Raw genomic sequence first — 20074 nt, 5'->3', positions numbered from 1 at the left:
TTTTTAGCCGAGTGCCTTGCGCATCATTATTTTCAAGGCACTTTGGGAACCTGAGCATTAAATGCAGCACCTGTTGGACGCAATCTGCACTTTCACGGCTATTTCAATTGTCGACCACCATTTGAAGAATTGCTCTCTCCAGCAACTCCTTGTGAAATGAAGGTGATGACAGAAATGTTGTCACACTATCATTACATGAAATCAGTAGCCCCTTGGAAAAACCAATCTGTCCAGAGGATGACGAGGACAATAAGAGACATCATTTTGAAAAAAATTCAATATGGCAGTATGATGAGAATAAGAATGCAGCTAATGGGATTCAACCACTCTCCCATCCTCCTCCTCCTAGAGCTCCCCTTTACAACATCTCTCCCACAGTCACCTCTCACCTCTCTGTCTTGCACACACACACACACACGCCAACATATAACACACCATGCAGCTGAAACACACACACTAAGACTGTTTTATGTGCTGGTAATAAACTGTCTTACAAGTGTATGTTACTGATTTTACATCCAAATGGTAATGAGGACATGGGAAGTCACTGCCCAGTTTTCCCCTAGCTGTTATGCTAATGTGACATATATGACTCAAATGACTCCCAGAATGCGTAATCCCAAGTTCATGTGTGGCCTAAATCAATTCCAGTCCAACTAGTCATGCCTGCCATAATTATATCTGCATTCTAATGGTCTTCAGGCATCGTAGGGGTTAGCATTACATATTCTAATACCTGTTTCGATCATAAAGGAATATCGTACTTGACAAGATTGCTAATGGCAGCATGTATATTTTTCCCTTTGTAGGTGAGGTTAAAGGAACTGTGTTTAGGATTTAAGCAGGATTTATACTTCTGCATCGAAACAACGCTGAAAGCATCTCCCTCAGTGGAAACAAAGCTTTTATTTACCTTAATTTCACAGATAAGAAACAATAAATTGTGAAGACAATAAAGCCTACACAAAAATAGGCTAATTTATACAGTGTAAAATGCCATAGGCTCGTGCTAATAACGTTAGCATGTTAAATTTGTTTGGAAAACGTGTTTCGTATAAGACAGTTGTTTTGTAAGTGAACCTTGTGAGCTGTAATGGAGCTGAATTTTGTAACGTTACCTTTGTTAAATGTTGCTGTTGTCCCTGGCCTCATATGAGTAGAGGAAAAGTCAGCTAGCTGCTAGGCTAATTTATACAATGTAAAATGCCATAGGCTTGTGCTAAAAAAATTAGCATATTGTATTTGTGGGGAAAATTTTTCCAACAAAGGATGAGGGTTTTGTCTGTGAATGCTGCGAGTTATAGTGAAGCTGATTTGTGCACTTGAGTTTGAAATGATCCCATGTTTAATGTGTGTTTAATGTGTGTTTTGAATCAACTAAACTTTACAGCACTTCACAGAAACCCTGCAGCCAACTCGTGCTTTGGAGGTGTAACTGCAGAGTGACACAGACACACCACTGCACAAGTATAAATGCTCACAATGGCGTAGGCCATATGAGTAGTTTACTTGCGTTAGGTGCATCTAGCGGGGAGGATTACAGATGGCAACCAGCTGAAACTTCTCCTGTGTGCCAAGCATGAACTGAATCATCCGCAGAGGTCTCTTCCTCTCCAAAACAAATGGACCAGGTTATTTCATGTTAAAAAGCAGTGTTTCTCTGTTGCTGTTTGGCATGCTGGAGATGGGCCACTAGTCCCGCACCTGCTAACGTCTCCTCACCTTTCTCCTCTGATAACTTGAGATCCAGACTTTCATGAGGTTATTACTGGTAGCCGAATTGTCAGCAGAGGTCTCTCCCTCTTCAAAACAAACGGACCAGGTGATTTAAACCAGTTAAGACATGGAATTAAACAGTTTCCTATCAGAAATCAATGTTTTTCCAATGCTGTTTGGTTCATCGTGGAGGGGCTGCTTACTACGGTGGTCGACATGAAAGTGCGAAAAAACAAAAATGTGAATGGCCCTATCTAGAGCCAGTGTTTGCTTTGCCCATTCTGGGCTACTGTAGAAACATGGCAGTAAACATGGCGGATTCTGTGGATAAGGACCCGCTCCTTATGTAGATATAAACGGCTCATTCTAAGGCAACAAAAATGTGATGTGTCAATGATTAAATCAGGGCCAGCGCTGTGCCCATTGGATCAGATTCGGCCTCGTCGGAACCACATTACAATGATGTATTCATTCATTCATCTTCTAACCGCTTCATCCTCTTGAGGGTCGCGGGGGGGCTGGAGCCTATCCCAGCTGACATCGGGCGAGAGGCAGGGTTCACCCTGGACAGGTCGCCAGACTATCGCAGGGCTGACACATAGAGACAAACAACCATTCACACTCACATTCACACCTACGGGCAATTTAGAGTTATCAATTAACCTAGTCCCCAATCTGCATGTCTTTGGACTGTGGGAGGAAGCCGGAGTGCCCGGAGAGAACCCACGCTGACACAGGGAGAACATGCAAACTCCGCACAGAAGGGCTCCCACGCCCGGGATCGAACCAGCAACCCTCTTGCTGTGAGGCGAGAGTGCGAACCACCACACCACCGTGCCGCCCTATCATGATGTATACTTTCTTTAATTTCTATTGCAATCATTGTAACTTTTGATATTATAATGTTGTTTTCCTGAACTTTATGCTGTTTGTGTACGTGTTTTTGCCCACTCACCTACCTCTGTACATACTCATTTGTGTGTGTGTGTGTGTGTGTGTGTGTATATGCTTGTTAGTTTCTGTGTGTGTCAGCATGTGTTTGCCTGTTTTACATATTATATCATTTGTGGAGATGTGTGTGGGTGTGTATATATCAGTTAACATGCTAATGGAAGGCCTGAATTGGTGGCCAGAGGGGGCCTAGCTATGATTACATGACCCCCAGATATGTATTTGTGTATCGTGATGTGTGTTGCTATATGTTGTGCATGTTATTTGACTCAATAATAAAAACATGATGAGTCTTATTTTTATTTTCAGGCGATTTTACACAAAGGAAATCATACTTATAATATTATATTCCATTTCTGCCAATATATCCCTCTAAATCCGACACACTGAACATTTACAATACTGTTTCACAGTCTAAATGGCAGATAATAGGGCTGTTACTGTGAGCAAAAGTTAGCCCCTGGTATGTGAGCGAATAGCACAATGGATTTTTTTTTAATGTATGGACGCAAGGGAAAAAGGTTTCCGCCTGACAGAAATGTTAAAGTAATTCTATCCACAGGCATGACAGCATGGCACCTCTATTTTTCAGTCTATTAGCAGCGCTCAGGCAGCAGAACTACACTATGCAACTTGTGGACTTTTTTAATGGATACATTAAAAAAAGTCCAGAAGGGGCTCGACTAAAACACACTCTCTCCTCCCCAGTGATTCAAAACATTACAATACTGAACTGGCAGTGCAGATAAACTTCTCCATAACAGCTAAAACATTCAGCACAATAACAATAAAATGACTGATATGATTATCAAACATAATCCCAGCAGGAAGTCAGTTAGATATTCTTTAATAGATGAAATATAACCTTTTTATGAGGACTGAGAGAGTCGTTTCTCCTCAGTGAGAGATAATAACGCAGCTGAAATGGTACATTTTAGGTCATTAATTGTGCATGAATGCGAAACACACATTATTGAATGGTATCCAAAAGAGAATACACGAGGCCCTTTACCAGCACAATTCTGATGTAATGATACTTAACGTGAGCATTCTGAGGCTTGAGACTTACCTCCGCATATTTCCGAGGGCAATTCTTTTTGTTGCTCTGCTACATTAAACTAATGTGACAGCTGTAATTACTAATTACTTTACGTCTCTCATGCAACACACATAATGAGCTCATAAAACGTTGTGCATTACTTGAGTTGAATATAGCCAGCAGAGTAAAGAGTCAGATTAGCAACAACATTAAAATACTGCCTAAAGGAAAAGACTCTAATCATGTAGGGTAACATTTCTGTTGCTATAGCTGCAGGTTGAATATCGTTGTTAATGAACAAATAATAATGTATCAATGTGAAAGAAACCGCTTTTGCTTACACTGTCATCAATACATTTCTTTGGCCACCTGGGGGCAGCACAACATGCTGTAAACCATAGCCTGTGTAAAATAATGGATGTTGCCACTGTGACGTCGACCCAACTCACGTTTTGGCATTTTGGCCATCAATATTTTGGAATTTGGAGCCAGAAGTGACCATATTTGGATAATAGGGTGGAGCGAAGCCTAATGATTGCTGCTAGCTTGGTTAGCACAGTGCATTTACAGCTATGATTAACTGTGATAATGCTAATTTTTGCTAACCAAAAACAGATTAAAAACAATTAAAACAAAATGTACTTATTGGAAAAACTGACTCCTTAAGCTCACAACACACTGGCACCCTAGCACACACTGGACATGGCGTGCTGCAGCTTGTCAGCAGACGACCACACAAAGTTATTACTACTTTTACTGAAAGATCTGTACTTCATCCACCTCTGCATTTGCTTAAAATCATGTGGACAGCATCTAATTAAATTTCTCTTCTCAGCTAAAGAAATGATCTCCAGAGCTATGACTCCGAGGTAATACCTTTTTGGCCATTGTCTTTATAATGATGAGATTGAGGTTTGTTTAGCTCGGGATATTTCTCAACCCCAACAAGTCTCTCCTTATTCAGTCTTTGTCATACATGAGAAAGGAACTGCTATAGAGTTCTCTTTATACATAGATGGTGAGGAGGAAAAAGCTGCTGCAGGAGCCTGCAAGCAGAGATTGAGTGGGGGGGAAAATGCATTTAATGCATTTAATGGTGGCAAGGCTCAAAATAGGACGGTGGCATGAAGTGGCCAACACTTGTCTAGCTGCTGCCAATGTGGGGTTGTACGTAGAAAATAATAGGGCCGTGTTTTATTGACGCGCCGCTGAAATGTTCTGGCCTTTAGAGGGTCTTTTAGTGCACGCAAATGCTAAACAAGACTTTTTTAAGGCTAACAAAACTATACAATTTTCTTTCAACTGAAAACACATTGAAATAGTGAGAGCTATGGCTACACCTTTACTCTACAACGGTTACATTATCAAACCAACATCATTGTCATGGTAGCTACTTGTCAACCGATGGCGTTGGACTTATATAAAAATTCACCCCACGTACAGTTGTCATGAACGGGGAAATTAACTATAGAGACCTGAACTTTTGTACTAGGCAAGTTTAATTCTGCTGTAATGCTGGGCTTCTTAACATGGAGCTCTATGGGAATTGACTCGCTCTTGGAACCAGCCTCAAGTGGCCGTGAGAGGAACTGCAGTTTTTTTCACTTCCACATTAGGCCCGTTTCCACTGCAGGAACTTCGGGGTAATTTTACGGGGCCGAAGGACAGAGTTCTGGAACTTTTACAGGGGCTAAACAAGTCCCTGCCTCGGAGTAGGTACTCAGAACGGCCCTGAGAAACTCCTGGCTGGGACTTGGGGTTTACGTGACAACAACAGAAAGCAAAAAAACAGCCGGCATTTAAAAAAAAAAAAAAAAAAAAAATTATATATATATATATATATATATATATATATATATATATATGTATATATATATATATATATATATATATATATATATATATATATATATATATATATATACATATATATATATATATATATATATATATATATATATATATATATATATATATATATATATGTAGGCCTATATATCACATTTTTCACGTCACTATATCACTGTGTAGACCAATCTGATGTTTGTAAGGTCTATAAACACAATGATTGAACAAACATTACTATTTGTGTGCATGTTTTGTAATTAATAACATGGTTATCGTAGATTAGCTGGGCTAACTGTTAGCCGTTAGCGGTGTCTGTAATGACTCATTAACTCAATAAATGGTCCGTGAATAAAATATTTTTTCCAGCGGATATCTTAGTTACAACATGATTGAGCTAGCAAAGCAGTTTTGTGTTGCTATGTGTGGTATTTATTCAGTTTTGGGAAATCACAATGTCTAGAAAGCATCAGTGGCTGCAGCTGACAGGGACAGTTAGCAAAACTAACATCAGGACGTCATCTGTTAAAAGCCTCCCGTTGTCGGATATGACATGAAACTACTCCAGTTAGCTCAATCATGCTGTAACTAAGACATCCGCTGGAAAAATATTTTGTTTCATGGACCGTTTATTGAGTTACTGAGTTAATATAGACACAGCTAACGGCTAACGTCATCCCTACGTCGTCCTGGTCAAAATGGTCGTGCAATGATTACGTCACATCCAGAGCCCGGTAATTTTACAGGAACCTTCCTCCTACTCCGCTCTCTCAGTGGAGACATGGCAGTTGAGAGGGCCGAGCGAGAGGACGTTCCTGTAGTAGTTCCTGTCCCCCAAATACTACCAGGAACTTCTTCAGTGGAAATGGGCCCATAGGCTCCATCTCTCAGCCCTGGATGTTGTCGCTTGCTGTAAACACAGCACTGACATACTATGACCTTAGAAAGTTGTTATGGCAAACGTGTGAGAAAATAATTGCTCAGTAACACATTCAACAGACATGGATATTAATTCACGGCATTTGTTTGCATTAGTATTCTTGGTCTGTGTTGGTTTTCATAGCTGCAGGACACTGCACTGTGTTCATGTGCTGTTTACCGCTGGGTAGCAGAGGTGGAGCCAGGACTTCTGGGACATCTTTTAGGGTTTTGAAATACCTTCAACTTTTTGTCATTCAAGTAATAATACACACCCATGTTCCTTAAAGACATCTAATATAACTGAATAAATGTTCTTCTGTTGGCCTGTTCAGTTCAGAGTATTGAAGACTGCTTTAAACAGCATAGTTGGGGATCATTGATCTGCAGTCAAACCAGCCCAGATTATTATGACATGGATTCAAATGTGGCAGATTTGTCAGCTGAACACTCATTCTGTGATCTTTACTCCAGCATAGTAAAAGAAAAACAGGTTTCAAGGTTAGTAATGTTGTTTATGCCAAATATCTACCCTACATATGAAAATAGCAACATCAGACAGTTTTTGCCTCTTTCTAGGTGGCAGGAGTGAAGATTAGTCATCCTCAACATCTGCTGTGTTGTGGTTTCTGAATGATGGAGACAGATGGAGAACAATAAGATACAAAACAGGATATATGCACCACAGGATGTTTTTTTGTCTTTAGCAATTATGACATTTTTCCAAAATGATGTACAGAGTTTTAGGCATTCTATAACACCCCTACTGCAGTACTTGCAGTGGGTATGCAGACTCACGATTTGACACCTAGTAATGTACAGGCCATCACAATGCTAAAAAGGGTTAACACAATTTGACTTTAATATACGTGTAAATAATAAAAACAGAGTTAATTAATGCTGGGGAGGCGGCATGGTCAGTTCTTTGGTTCCAAAGGGGCTGGGGAATGTTAGTTTTTTGAGCACGGTCTCACTCCGAAGTACAAATCCAGTGCTTGGGCAGTGACTTGCGGCGTCAGAAACCAACGGCATGATGTGCAGCCGGTTGCCGTTATAGTTTAATGTTGCCCTGCAGCATCGGGGGAAATGTGGCAGGACAAGGACGAACATTAAGGCAGCGAAAGTCCATGGATGGGATGGATACGTGGGTCAAACAAACACAGACTTTCACCTGAGAGAGCAGTGTTTGTGTCCCTTAAGATTTAAACCAAACTCTGTTCTTTGTTCCTTAAACTAATCATGTGTTTGTTGTTGAAGGAAAAAAAAAAAAAGTTCACGGTGTTGTACCGTCTTTTGAAAGAGACTGTATGTAAACGTTAAATTTCCTGTGAAAACAGAAGTGTATCTTGAAAGAAGACAATGCACGTAACAGGCAGAACTTGGGACACGGTGTCCCAGAATGTCAACAACCAACACACCCAGGGTACCTTGCATGTCGACTGTGGACGTGGAAAATCCATGACCGAAACGTCAATATGTGACAAGGTCGGAGTGAGACTGTGTTGCTTCTGTAGTTGTCCTTTGTTGTTACATGTAACTGTTACTTGATGGCTGACCTCGGTGTCACTCTCTGGCCTTTCTGGAGGTGCAACTCGGCCTTATGGCTGCGACGTGTCGGGAAGACCTTGGCCTGCAGATTAAAAGCACACAGAGAATGAGAGAAGGAGCAGTGCTTGCAGCCTGTCGCTTAAACACCCCAGCGAGTGAAGCACCTGAATCACACCTGTCTTCAATTAGTAACTGCCCCCACAGCCATTGGCTCATAGCACGTGAAGTCCCTCCATGCATACACACACAGACAACACCATTGTGCACACAAACCATACCCAATCAAATGGCTTGTAAAAGAGTGCATATAGTTTATGTAAATGGTGAAAAAATGTTATCACGGAAGCAAGCCCCTGGACCCCTCTAGGTTTGGGCTGAGCTCCAAATGGCTCCGCCCCTGCTTAAGCCCCTTTTACACTGCCAGATTTTTGGCGAATGTTAGGCCATTTTGCCGGCAAGCTGCGAGCGTTTAGACACTCAGAGCCCGATCCGAGGTGCCCAATTTCCCGCCTCTTAGGGTAGTCATACTGGCGGAACCCTTTTAGTTTAAACACACTGAGGCGGCCTTCCACAACAGGAGGGGCTGTTGAAGACTTGTGGGAGGAGCTGTTGATGACGCCGCACGTGCGAGCCACTGGCGGTGGATAAACAGGAAACAGCTGATAGCAGGAATTAGCGAGCAGGTAGTAGCAAGAGGGAAACACAAACCTGACAGACACTGTAAAGATGAGCAACTGGGGAGACAAGGAATTGCGCGCCCTCCTTGTCCTCGCAAACGAAGAGGCCATTAACCATCAGATGGCGGGGACGGTGAAGAATGGGCCAACTTACGAGAGAATCACTGAAGGACTGACCAGCCGCGGCTTCCCTCCCACGTCACTGTTTACGTCACACGCTGAGCTACATGTTTTGTTACTTGCTCACGCCCCCCATTGCCTCGAAAAAGGCGCATTCTGTGTAAACAAAAGTAGGTAGGCAGCATTTTGCTGCACTCCCCGATTTTGTTTTTATACGGCCAATGCTGAAGAAGACTGATTGGGCTTTCCTGCAAATTTGCACAATTCCTATCTAAAAAGGGTTTGTGATAAGGTATGGTGGGTTTATCTGAACTTTTGTGCTGCCTGCTGCTGCTGGGAACAAGGTTGTTGAGAGCAGTGAGACTTAACCCAGACAGTAAAGTTACGTAAACCAAACTGGGTTTGTCACGACAAACCAAGTCATTTGATTTATTGCTAATGTCAAATTTTTACAGTAAAAGAAATGTGAGTATGATTTTGATCACTAGTGTCTATGGACTAATGCCACATCCACTAAATTAGTATCAGTTTCCTCTGTTGCTACTTGCCAATACTGGAACATTAACTAACCCATACACTGTCCATACCTTCACTCACATCAATAGCAAATCTACAGAACATACAAAAATATGGGACTGACTTTAAACTGTTCCTTCTGTTTTCCAGGACACACAATCCACCATAATTAATGATAAACTAAAGACGAATGGAAGTTCATGTTTGCAAAATAAAATCATCATATCTCCGCCTCCTGCGAGCTCCCCATCTCCCCCTCCACAGCGTTTCTCGAGACCATCCTCATCAAGTTGATTAGTGTACTGAAGGGTAATCCATACTTACTAAAATGGTTTAATCCATCTATCTCAGTTGTACATGGCCTTGTCTTTGTCACGGCTAAATGTAATGTGATTAGCGAGGCCTGCTGTGACTGCCGCAGACACCCAAGGTATTCTGATTCAACAGCCTCGGCGCAATCCTGGGGACGCGCTGAGAGTCGCCTAAATGTCAGATATGTTTGCAGAGACAGCAGTAAGCCACCTGCTTCACCAAGATTTTATGGACTTGAATTAAAACTGTAATATTTGTCCCAAAAGTCTGACATTTTACCTTAACATGGAAAAACATGCATACTGAGTGTACAGTACATTCTATTAGGTGTTCGGGCAGACATGTTTTAGTTTCAGAAAGCCTTAGGTAAAAAAGAGACAAAGTCACATGGAGGATGGTCTTATTAACTGTATTTCAAATTAAACAACACATCACTATGTTGAGAGTAAAGTGCTGCAAATGTTGCTCCAGATTCAGACAGTGGAATTTTTCCACAGATTCTTCCTTCAGTGTGCTCTTCGCCCTCTGGTTCTCTGGTTGTGTGTGTTGAGCAGCACTTAAAATAGCTGAGCGGTGAAGTACGCCACCTGTGGAGTCACATGAGAATGTTGGACTGAATACCAGCAGAGTCAAGAGTTGTCTATCACACACAAGGTGAAAGCAAACAGACAAAAGCATTGATTGAGAAAGCAGTTAAATGGAGAAAAAAAAGTAAATGCTAAGAAGCAGTGTCTGATTCATGCCTGTAGTCAGAGTCTGTGAAACCAAATCACAATTAATCGATACAGAAAAAGTATATATGAACAATAAAACAAAACTTTAGAAACACAAAAAAAATACACAAAAACTCAATAACAAATATGCAATATAATGTCGATATACAGTACTTTGTGTATTATTAGAATTTGCTGAATATCAAGTCCAAAAACAGAGATCAAAACTCTTGATGAAGTCATAGGGATCTGCTTTTAACAACAGCAAAACAACAATCTCTAGACACTTCATTAGGGACACCTTGCTAGTACCAGGTGGGACCCCTTTTGCCTTCATTCATTCATCTTCTAACCGCTTCATCCTCTTGAGGGTCGCGGGGGGGCTGGAGCCTATCCCAGCTGACATCGGGCGAGAGGCAGGGTACACCCTGGACAGGTCACCAGACTATCGCAGGGCTGACACATAGAGACAGACAACCATTCACACTCACATTCACACCTACGGACAATTTAGAGACCAATTAACCTGCATGTCTTTGGACTGTGGGAGGAAGCCGGAGTGCCTGGAGAGAACCCACACTGACACGGGGAGAACATGCAAACTCCACACAGAAGTGCTCCCACGCCAGGGATCGAACCGGCAACCCTCTTGCTGTGAGGCGACAGTGCGAACCACCATACCACCGTGCCGCCCCCCTTTTGCCTTCATTACTGCCTTAATTCTGGTGCTGGAAACATTCCTCAGAGATGTTGGTCCATATTGACATGATAGCATCACACAGTTGCTGCAGATTTGTCGGCTGCACATCCATGATGAGAATCTCCCGTTCCACCACATCCCAAAGGTGCTCTATTGGACTGAGATCTGGTGACTGTGGAGGCCATTGGAGTACAGTGAACTCATTGTCATGTTTGAGATGATGTGAGCTTTGTGACATGGTGCGTTATCCTGCTGGAAGTAGCCATCAGAAGATGGGTACACTGTGGTCATAAAGGGATGGACACGGTCAGCAACAATACTCAGGTAGGCTGTGGTGTTTAAACCATGCTCAGTTGGTACTAAGGGACCCAACGCTCCACTGTGTTCTTTAGCTGCAAACAGCTGCCTGCTGTGGCTGCAGACAAGATTAATGAAGGCGATGACAGACTAAAATAGCGTCGATGGTGATAATTTTTTGAGGCTTCATCACTACGTGTGACCCCTCTCACATTACACATGGTCATCTGATCCATTGTTCATATAGAAAATGATTATGCGCAGCTTTAAAGTGAACTCAAAAATAATATATGACATTAAAAAGCTTGATTTTAACTTGCTGTACCATTAAGCAGAATTCCTAATACATTAAGTACAGCTCGAATGGTCTGGTTTGTATTTCACTCATTTTATTTTTCACTCGTAGGAAACTTGTTGCTCAGATCTGTTTTGCATGCAAAAGCGCCGTCACTGAGTTAGAGATGAGAGCAATTTCCGTAACTCCCAGTAACACGGCACCCGTGATTGATTTAAAGCTCCAACCTCTCGATCACAGCTGGCCTGTTGTACTCAGATATTGCGCATGGAGCACATTTGGTTTCTAAACTGGGAATGCATAATGACAGCATCATCTGGTTTTTCGGCTTCACTATTTGAAAACTTCTGATAAAAGGGGGTGCAACCGCAACTCTTTTTAATGAATCTATAGAAAAAAAAAGAGCAGTTTGGGGAAAAGTAATAAAAAAACTGCAGGGGAGCATGATGTGTTTTGAGGGGAGAGGAAACATTAAATAATTTCCCATCCAATAGACCCATAAGCTATGGAGCGTAATCTGAAGATAAATTAAAGCCCTGACGATGCCTGCAACGCTGAGATAAAGGAATATTACTTCCCAAGGCAATGGACAGTCATGCTTGATAACATAACTACTGTTGGTTATGTTGCTGAACACCTGTGAAAACCTTTGCGCATTTTAAGTTAATTTAAAGAAGCACACTGATTCTCTGAAAAGGAAAGCCTTGCACGAGCTGTGATTCAGTGATCTTTAAGAGGACCTGAGGTTTTCAGGGACTCTGGATGTTCAAAAAAATGGACACCACTAAAAGCTAATTCTCTAAATATCCTGTTTGGCAGGCATGTGTTCTGATCTATCTGTGGCTGGCTCGTCTTTGTTGCAGAGAGCTGTGTATGTGGCCTCTGTGGGCAGACGTGCTGCTTCCTCTGACTCCACGCGCTGCCTCCCTCTAGAGGTCAGGCCATAGACACTGCCTTCCATAATGGGAGCGTGGGCAAGAGGAAATAAGCAAGGCACAGGACAGGACCTGTCTTCAAGCAGAGGCACGCTGACGTGAACTGCATTCATTTCTCCCTAACAGTCACCCCAAGCGTGGGCTTATGAGGCGCTGAGGTGCAAAGACAGTGCAGTCCAGGAAGTGTTCTCTGTCGCTCCGAGAAAAGTGGACGGATCTCTAAAAATTCACTTGTGTTTTCATGGACTGTTTGATGAAGTCGCTACCAAGAGACCGGGATTATGGCTGTAATTCTCAGATGCTTACAACCCCTAATAAATCGAGCAGAACCCCCCGCGGCGGTCCATTGTTCACCCGTTATCACCCTGCATCATCTGGCCCTCTCTTCCATCAGGCAGCGTGCTATCCCATCATCCATCACTGTGAAGTGTTGTCCAGTACCGGCTGCCCCTGATCGCCCCTGACGAGCCCTGACTGGAGGCTTGTGCTTCCTGTAGTCGATGTGAGTTCTGATAAGATGTGACAACTTTATTAGGCACAAATCAGGCGCCCACGGTTTCATTCTCCGCTGGACGTGTGAGCGATGTGCGCCGCGAGCTGTGGTTTTTTGTCACGGGTGGGATTCTCTCTTTTTATCCATCTCTTTTTATTCAAAGCCCCCGAGCTTTTCTCAGACATAATCACCCCCCACCCCATCTCTGGACCATCTACTACAGGAGCCTTAAGGGGACATATCCTGGCTAAGATTGTTGGTCCTGTCATTGGTGAATAGCGACAAGCCCATCACAAAAATGACCGCACATGTCACTCCTGACCATCGTTAGCTCCGAGCAGTGGCAGATCTTCCTATAGGTGACACAGGCAGATGCCTAGGGTGCCATGAGGAGGGATACAAAGATTGCCTGGCATGTAAGGGGAATGGAGTGTATGTGGAGAGCGTTAGAGTAAGGGAATATGAAAAGGCAAAACCTTCTGGGGTGCAGTATGAAAATAAGAAAAAGGAAGACGACTAAATCTGCAAACTGTATTCTTTTATTGTATTTTCTTTTTAATTATTTTTGTTTGTTATCTATTTAGAATATTTTAAGATTATTATATGCATGTTGGTCTGTAAGTCACTTTTGCTACTCCTTAGTTAACTTCACTGTGCACACCCAGGTCTGCTGAGAGCTAGCTAGTGATGCCGCTCATTTGACAGTTAGCGATAACAAAAACATCTTGACCCAGCAGTGTTGCCGTGGAAACACTGGCTCTCATTCATGAATGAATTGGTGTGTAAACTGTTTGCGGAAAAAAATGTACGTGTATTTCTGCATCCATCAATATGTTAGCAGCTCCGATCTTTTCGTACTAACAAAATCTACACCTGCTTCTGACAGCTTATAGTGCTTGTTTAAGTAAGATATTGCACATAAAGGTTGCTTGTCATTATTAGAAATTACAATTTTAATTCATGTTGTGCTCTGTTATGTTCAGAATACACAGATGTCTTTGAAACAAGTACGATAAACGTGACAAGAGATTAGAAATGCAACACATTTAGTTAAATTAGTTAGCATTTAGCAGATTTAAGTGTCAGACTAGGGTCCTTAAAAATGTGAATAATATGAGTTTTTTAAATCGACTCAATACAAAACTGGAAAACGCTGATAAATAAATAAATAAAATAACAAACCTCTGCTGTCTTTACGCAGCGCAGCCCCAAACTGCATGTCATTTTTGTTTGATTTAATTATCAGAGACGCAACATGGGAGACGAAATTATTATTTTAAATTTAAGTTTGGTTAAATAAGACTTGTGGATGTGGGAAAGCAATGCAGTGTCTGCAACACACAGTGTGGTGTTACGCCAGACTACATTACTTTTTATCAAACTAAAGGATGGGTTATTGCCTACATTAGACTGCCTGTATTAAGATGTTTTAATGGTGGTTTAATATCACGACACTGAGAAACTGAGGCAAACTGACAGAGAGGTCTCGCCAATGATGCGTCTGCAGCAGAGAGCTGTGACTGGGAGGAGCCTCCTGTAGCTGTTGTGTTTTTTGTGTGTGTACTTGTGCGATTTTTGCATCAAGTTTCATGTCCAACCATTTTCGTTTGAAACTTTTTGGATGGTTCTTACAACAGATGACACACAGTTAACGGCCACTATGTTTCCGCGCCAATATGTCCCGCCACTGGGACACTGTTAGCAGAGGTAATCACCGAATGAGTGGCGCTGCTAGCTAGCTAGCCAAGGAGCTAGTGGGGACCACAGGGTAGGCATTGGATACTATGTGTCCACATGTTAACATGACTAGCAAAGCAAAGCTAACAGAAAAGCTAACAGAAAAAAAATAAAAGGCAAGACATCTACGTCACAAAACATTTAAATTCCTCCACCTCTGAATGAATAGCGCTTTTAAATGTGGCGCTAAAAGTCGTCGAGACAACGGAGCGCTGGACTAAACAGAAAGGCCTCTTGTACTTCAGTCAGTGTTTATTTCTGAGTAGCTCTTGTTCATGTTCAGGGTTGGGGGGCTTGCCTATGGTACAGAATGTTCTAGGTCTGGCACTGACTCTGAGTCACATCCAGTTACATGAAATCCCTCATCAACCTGTCCACACCATACTGCACACATAAAGCCAGCTGTGGGGGTTCATCGTAAAACACTTTTTACTTCTACTAAATCCTTCCGACTGACTTGGATCAGGAGGGATAAATCTGAAGGCACTGTAAAACATGATTGGCTTTGGAGGTAATAAATGAGTACGAGGATAATGATTTTCCATATCTCCAAGTGTATTCCACTTATGTCAGGTGAGATTATTTATTTCAAAGGAGAAATCCCCTAGTCAGTGTGTTCCAGCGCCGGGTTAAACAGAGGGAATCCTGTGGAGATTAACACAGGCATGTTCCCAAAGCTCCTCACTCGAGAGCAAAATGGAAATCATCCAATTTCTCTGAGAAAAAGTTTAGGCAAATCGAGCAGCATTACGGACAGAGGGGGGAAGACAAAAAAGGATTTGGTGCATAAACATTTTCTCTGCACTTCAGCAACGTTCACTCTGGCTTTGTGAGCAGTTCATCCCTCAGGGGAGATCAGGAAAGAAAGACGTGAGGACAGAAGGCATGGACAATTTCCATAAGTCCCTTCTTCTTTTCGCATATGTATTCAAGTGAAAGTGTATTGTCTGAGAACAGGCAATGTGATAAGTCCTTTTTACAGTTACAGTGCTGGGATGTTCTATTTTTATTTATTTATAGTTGGCTTGGCTTGTTGATCTCAGCTGTTTTTTTTTAAAGATAACAAAAAATCATTGCCAAAAAAATTCACTCTCTTCAGCAAGTGAGTCTTGTAAGAGAGATTTACCATGTACCTCCAGGATTTGTGGAGCTGCACTGGAGAACTGAACACGTTTCCTCCCCGATGTTCGATTAAAGCGACGGATCCTGCTTCCGTCACGGCGGATGAACATTGTTTACCATAGAACAGCAAATTTAAGATGTGGTTTTATTTAAGTTAAGAGCTCAATGCCCTGTGATACCAAATATGACATATGAAACTGGGGTTTTAATGTCACCCAATCACCAACATACATGTTGGCGTATGTCACGTATGTTTCTGCAAACCATGGATACGTTACATTTGTATATTTCATATGTAGCAAATATGTTCAGACAATTCTCAATGTCACGCTGTGACAATGCTTTGGTTGACGTTTGGTTAGGTTTAGGCACAGAAACACTTGGTTGTGGTTAGGAAGAACGTCATATTTTGACTTAAAATACCCAGTATTGTCACCACAATACCGGAAATATATATGTAGGTGCAGACATTTTTGGTTGCCTCAGTCAGCTCCGGAAAATTTATGGTAAATTTATGTTCTTATGTCTATTTTGTAAGAGTTGATGGTGCTTTTTGTGGTTGGCGTTGAATGATGGATGCGTATGGCTGCAAGTCACGGGATAAGGACATCAACTCACCAGTCTAAAAACTTTCCTCCTGCCGACTTCTGCCAGCTAACCAGGCAATGTATCCTCATACAGTTTTCATATGATATCCTACAAAAATGCAGACACAACACATGGTATGATATCTTACAAATTTGGTGCCCCATGGATGGCATTACATACTTAATGTGAAGCTACAGCAGTTAGGTTTAGGCTAGCGAAGTTACTGTGGTTAGTCTTAAGAAAGCCAATGGTGAGAACGCACCTTAAAATGACTCAAAGTTCACACCAGTCTCCCAGGGAAAGTCCTGAGTTTTGTGACCCTGCCTCCTTACTGGAACCACTTCCCTCTGTACTCCCATCAGTGCGGGAACTGCCCATTGGTCCGACATCCCATTGTTCCGACCATATTAAACCCATTGTTCCGAAGTCTGTTGTTCCAAAATCATCATGATGCCCTGTGGTTAAGGTCTGGTTAGGTTTAGGCACAAAAACCACTTGGTTAGGGTCAGGAAAAGATCATGGTGTGGGTTAAAATGAAAAAGAAAGTGACAAACACATAAGCCGTGAGCCTGCTTCGCCTCAAGCCTTTCCCAGCTGACCCAGAGCCGGTCGCGGCGCACCATCAAGGCAGAAATTCGCCCGCCGGGAGCCGTTCAGCACCGCGGAGAGCTCCCCACACAACCCGGACCCCAGAGTTAATAACAGGAGGTTATGATGTTTCACCCTCTTCTCTCTATGGCACTTGTATCTCGACCAGTAGTCTACTTTTGTTGCGTCTGCTGATCCTCTATGGTACACAAATACAGTATGATGAAGATGGGCATAGCCAAACTTGCATCCAGCTAGCATCCTGCTAGTACAGATGATGCAGAATAATTTGGACGGTGTCTATGCTGCATCAGTTTCCAATGAGGTATCAGGAACTGTAATATCCTTTGATTCAATGAAACTCCTGGACAGCGGCATTCAACCACGAGGCTCTTTTTCTATATGCTGATTCAACAGAGCAGACTGGCGAAAGAAGAAGAGGCGTGCAAGGACTGGTGTGAAAGCGGGAATGTAGCCCGCTGTCCTTTTCCTGCTCACCTTGCACCACAAGTTGCACCACCACGGCTATGTGCTGATCAGAAGCAGCTGCAGAGAGTATCTGCCCGTGTTTGGGAGGAGCAAACATGCGGCCATCTTGGTGAGGTCAACTTTGACGCATGCCCCAAGTGACACAAGAAATGACTTTGATCAGAGTGTGGAACATGTTCCAGGACACCGCCGACGACATCACTGATGACGTCAACAAATTCACTGATGCTTTGGTGGATTAAATTTATACATCAAAAGAAGCAACTGTACCCAAAACTAAAGTTAAATCATTCCACAAGTAGAAACCATCGAGAGACATGGCCACTTATAAAGCAGCAGCCAATGATGTAAGAAGACACAAAACAAGGACTAAATTGCAACGCACAAGTTGGAGGAGCGGACAGGATCATATTTCAGTGGAGTTGTGCCTTCAAATCATCTTCTAACCGCTTCATCCTCTTGAGGGGCTGGAGCCTATCCCAGCTGACATCGGGCGAGAGGCAGGGTACACCCTGGACAGGTCGCCAGACTATCGCAGGGCTGACACATAGAGACAGACAACCATTCACGCTCACATTCACACCTATGGACAATTTAGAGTTATCAATTAACCTGCATGTCTTTGGACTGTGGGAGGAAGCCGGAGTACCCGGAGAGAACCCACGCTGACACGGGGAGAACATGCAAACTCTGCACAGAAGGGCCTTCACATCATGTAAAAAATAAATGATTGATTGATCGATTGAATGACAACCACTGCTGGAAATGTCACGTGTCAAAGAGCCATATTGCCCAAAGGTGTCACGCCATCCACCTCCTCCTCCTGATGAGAGACTCCGCTTATCTCAACCACATTATACCTATGAAACATACAAATGTAATGTATCCATGTTTTACAGAGACATACAATACAATTTTCTTCTGGTGACGGGGCTGTTAGGTAAGTAGTGGCATATTTCCAGAGGTAAAATATGTCATTCATCAGTTGCCAATCAGCAGCAAAGGAAAATATGAGCAATTTCAAGATTTCCTGTGTTTTCCTGTTGCATAAAACACCCCCATTTGTATGAGTAAACAGTCACTACAGCCTCCTGCAGCCAGAAATGAGAGAAAATACTGTTTCCCATCTCCATATCTGTGATGTGTAGCTGTTCTGTTGGGAATAACTTGAAAATGATGAAAATTCGAAGCACCTGGTTGGATGTTTTTAAAGGATGCAGGTACATTTTCTGTTTCATCTCCTACTTGTTTTCAAACAGGCAGCTCTATCTGGACAATATCACAGATTACAGTATTGGTAGTGTGGTTTCTTGCTCGGGGAGAGACTCGTTTACGACTGAAATTATCAACCAAACCGCACGTTTATCATTTTCTATAATCTGAGTGGGATATTGTAAATGCTGAAGATGAGATATGGCACGTTTATCACACTCGATCTTTTCACTTTGGCATTCAGCTCGGTTGACATTTTTCAAGGTGACCCGTGTTGAGTTCTCCCCTGCTGATTCGGCGACGATTCACAAATCCACAGACACATGATAAGGGAAATGGCGAGAAAATAAGGACCATTATTTTTTTTAAAAAACAAAAATAGCTGAATAAATCCAATTAAAAATGCAACACCGGTGGTTCATTAATATATTTTCGCCCTTGAACTGCAGATATTAACATCTGTGTGTTGTGTTTTTGGGGGAGGAGCTTGACGATGAGTGTATAAATCAATGCTCTTGTGTTTACGAGAGAGGGTGCGTCTGTGTAGATGATATGAATGCATGTGCGACACCATTACAGCATGCTGTGGAGTCGCACACAGGTTAAACACCTTGCAGCTGGGAGCAGCAGCAAAGCCATGCAGATGGAGCCGCGGCTCCATGGAGGAGCCCACACTCTAAATTAAATTAACGGGAGATGGGCTCATTAGCACTCGGCTGGTTACTCAAGGAGCCTTCCAGCATGTGTAATATGCTATAGGCAATACAGGCAAGGCTGTCAGAAAGCTGTATTGTCAATTGCAGAGCAGATCATGTAGACGGACTGTACGCTCAAGGTTTTATCATTAAAACCTGGCCAATCAAAACCTCTTGGGAACACAGGAATGTGTATTTCTATCTATTATGAATAGAAAAAGTAAATATTGGGCCATATTTTTCGAAATATACATAATGATTTATCTGGAATTGCTGAATTTATTCAATAATTTATGTGTACATGTTAATCCAAGGCTTGCTTCTTACACCCATGATACATATCCAAGGTTAGCAAAATAAAGCTATGAGCTGTCAATGCTGAGCAGGTTTTTGCCAAAACAAACAAGTCATACTAGAGAGAGTGCAGGTTTTACTAATAACATTAACGATGACACTGTTTTATAATTGAGTGTCCCAATAAACCACAACAGGTTGACAGTGGGTCAATGGAATTATTCAGTGGGGGGGTGGGAAACAGCAGAGGATCCACAATACGATATTATCACAA

The sequence above is a fragment of the Epinephelus fuscoguttatus genome, linkage group LG22 (assembly GCF_011397635.1).
Source record: "Epinephelus fuscoguttatus linkage group LG22, E.fuscoguttatus.final_Chr_v1".
NCBI classification, from domain to species: Eukaryota; Metazoa; Chordata; class Actinopteri; order Perciformes; family Serranidae; genus Epinephelus; species Epinephelus fuscoguttatus.
Note: the sequence above shows the minus strand (reverse complement) of the source record.